Genomic DNA, 3255 nt, shown 5'->3' on the forward strand with positions numbered 1-3255 from the left:
TCAGATCACTAGCAATCTTTGAAAATCAAAAATCTTTGATTTCTCTCTTGAGAAATTCCAACCCTCAGCTAAAAGAATTTTGCTCCTAGCTATCTATGCTTATAAGGAGGAACCAAGTTGTTTGTCTACCAGAGCTGAAATTGTCCCAAGGCAAGTCACTTCTATGATTTTCAGAAACCTTGGATACAGAAATTTTTAAAACATAAACTAGAAATGTATAGATCAATTCTTTTTTGAGTATGTGCTGTCTTAGGTACAGAAATGAGCTTGTTCAGAATTCGCTTTCTCAGGATGCAGTACGCTCTAACATAAGAGAATGTAAAATCAAGATTCCAGGTTAACTTGCAATTCATGATTGCTCTTCTGCCTTTGCCTTGATTATTGAAAGGAAAAAAGTCTTTGAATTTTGTCCTAAGGACTTTGGTTTAGAAGAGTATTAATCAGCTTTTCCTTTCCACCATTTGTTTTAAGCTTCCACAGTAGAGTATATTCGGATGCTACCCTGAACTTTTCAACTTTTCTTTCTTTCTTTTCCCTTCTTTCTTTTTCATTTTCTCTCCCTCCCTCCTTCCCTTCCTTCCTTCCTTCCTTCCTTCCTTCCTTCCTTCCTTCCTTCCTTCCTTCCTCTTTATTTTTTTCTTTCTTTTCTCCTTCCCTCCTTCCTTCTTTCTTTTCTTTTCTTTTTTTCTTTTCTTCTTCTCTTTTCTTTTCTTCATTTTAGAGACAGGGTCTCACTCTGTCACCCAGGCTGAAGTGCAGTGGTATAGTCCTGGGCTCATGCCACCCTCCCATGTCATTCTCCGGAGTTGCAAGGACTACAGGTGCACACCACCATGCTCAGATAATTTTTATTTATTATTTATTTTATTTTTCCTTTTCTGTTTTGAGACAGAGTCTCACTCTGTCACCCAGGCTAGAGTGTAGTTACATGGTCTTGGCTCACTGCAACCTTCACCTCCCAGGTTCAAGTGATTCTCCTGCCTCAGCCTCCTGAGTAGCTTGGATTACAAGCATGTACCACCATGCCCAACTAATTTTTGCATTTTTAGTAGAGATGGGGTTTTGCCATGTTGGCCAGGCTGGTTTTGAACTTCTGACCTCAAGTGATTACCTTCCCAAAGTGCTGGGATTACATGCGTGAGCCACCACACTTGGCTCAACTTTTCTTTTTTTCTTTTATTTTCTGCCTTTTTATTTTTTACTGTTGATTTATTACAGGTCCCCAGGGCTTTATCTTTATTTTTTTTTCAATATCTTGTTCGGCAGCTTCCTTGGTTCTTTTTACCCATATGCAGAAGAGCTGGGCAGGCCACGTGGAGACAAGCAAAGGCCTTGGAGTTCTTCTCCTCCTCAGTGATGACTTGGGCTTTCTCCTTCTTATAGACATTCTGGATGGGCCTAAGTAGTCCTGTCAGCTACTGGGGCAATTTCAGTTCTTCAGCAGAACTGTCTCCCTTCTTGGGGGCCAAGGGCTTCCTGGGGAAGAGGATGAGTTTGGAGCGGCACTCCATTGGCACTGCACATTGGCTTGCAGGGACTCGGTGGACTTGTTTTACCTTCTTGGATCCACAGAGATGCCAGTGTTCTGTGCCACCTTCTTGTGAATACCAACCACCCTTAACTCGCCATGCTGAAGCCCTGGCCAGCATGTACTCTGGTGTGATACCTCACCGTGCAGCACCTTACTATGGGCCAGATGGGTCCAGACGTGGATGAACCATGTAGCCACGCAACACTGCCAGTGCTTGTGGAAGTGGGACTTCAAGATCATGCCTTTTCTGCTGAGCTCCATGGCTGACTACGGCCCTCCTGTGCAAGAAAACAACCGAGTGGGAAGGGCTCAACTTTTCTTAAATGACAAAGAAGAAAGAGAATTTAACTGTAGTATGCTGTTTTTAGTAGCCTGGTATGGCAATTCACACCAGCTATTTGAGGTTGAACCTTACTATTTACCAGTGAGAATTGTTAATTAAGAGGAAAGAAAATAAAGTAATGCATAGAAAGTTCAATGAATACATGAGACTTAGGAGCATTAGAAATTTGAAGACAGGCACTAGCTGGGAATAAATATGAAAAGGAATAATTACTTATAATACTCAGAGCAATAAAGAGTAGAAATGACAATATGTTTTCTTAATAATATCAACAATGAACACTATTTTTTATCATAGTAGTAAAAAAAGTTTATATATATATACACACACACACACACACACACACACATATATATATATATATTTTTAGACAGAGTCTTACTCTGTTGCCCAGGCTGGAGTGCATTGGCACAATCTTGGCTCACTGCAACCTCTGCCTCCTGTGTTCAAACGATTCTCCTGCCTCAGCCTCGTGAGTTGCTGGGATTACAGACACGTGCCACCACACCTGGCTAATTTTTGCATTTTTGGGAGAGACGGAGTTTCACCATGTTGGCCAGGCTGGTCTTGAACTCCTAACCTTGAGTGATCGACCCTCCTCAGCCTCCCAAAGTGCTGGGATTACAGGCATAAGTCACCATGCCCAGCCAAAAGTTCTGATCTCATGCTGTTAATTTTTTAAAAAATTCAAACTCACAGTAGCTTTTTATCTACCCCAGGGCTGACAATGAACCCAGACACGATCAACATTTCCGGAAGGTCTTGCAAGAATTGCTTGAAGAACAATTGATTCTATTCATATTCTTTTCTTTATTCCTGTTCGTAAACTTACATGGACCTATGGAGCTACAGTGAATTTTTGTTTTTAGAGACAGGGTTTCACTCTGTCACCCAGGCTGGAGTGCAGTAGCATGATCATGGCTCACTGCAGCCTTGACTTCCTGGGCTCCAGCAATCCTCCCACATCAGCCTCCTGAATAGCTGGGATCACAGGTTTGCACCACCACACCTGGCTACTTTTTGTATTTTTTGTGGAGATGAGGTTTCACTGTGTTGTCCAGGCTGGTCTCAAACTTCTGAGTTCCAGTGATTCACCTGCCTCAGCCTCCCAGTGTTGGGATTGCAGGCGTGAACCACTGTAACCAGGCCCTCTCTGTCAAATATTGATGGACATTTGAGTTGTTTTGAGTTTTGAGCTGTCATGAATAGTCCTGTTATGAACACTTGTACATGACTTTTGGTGTACATATAAGTATCTCTTGGCTATACATAAAGAATAGAGGGTTTGGGTAAGTTCAGCTTCAGGAGATATTATCAAACACTTTTTCAACATTGTTACAAATGTGCACTTCCACCAACAGTGTCTGAGAGTTCAAATTGC

General features: G+C 41.9%; 1 pseudogene; it reads right to left on the reverse strand.

The window, feature by feature from the left end:
* Positions 1 to 1040: 1040 nt before the first annotated feature.
* LOC103237696 (large ribosomal subunit protein eL13 pseudogene) lies at positions 1041 to 1792 on the reverse strand (annotated as a pseudogene).
* Positions 1793 to 3255: the final 1463 nt, after the last annotated feature.

This window comes from Chlorocebus sabaeus, chromosome 8 (genome assembly GCF_047675955.1).
Source record: "Chlorocebus sabaeus isolate Y175 chromosome 8, mChlSab1.0.hap1, whole genome shotgun sequence".
Classification (NCBI taxonomy): Eukaryota; Metazoa; Chordata; class Mammalia; order Primates; family Cercopithecidae; genus Chlorocebus; species Chlorocebus sabaeus.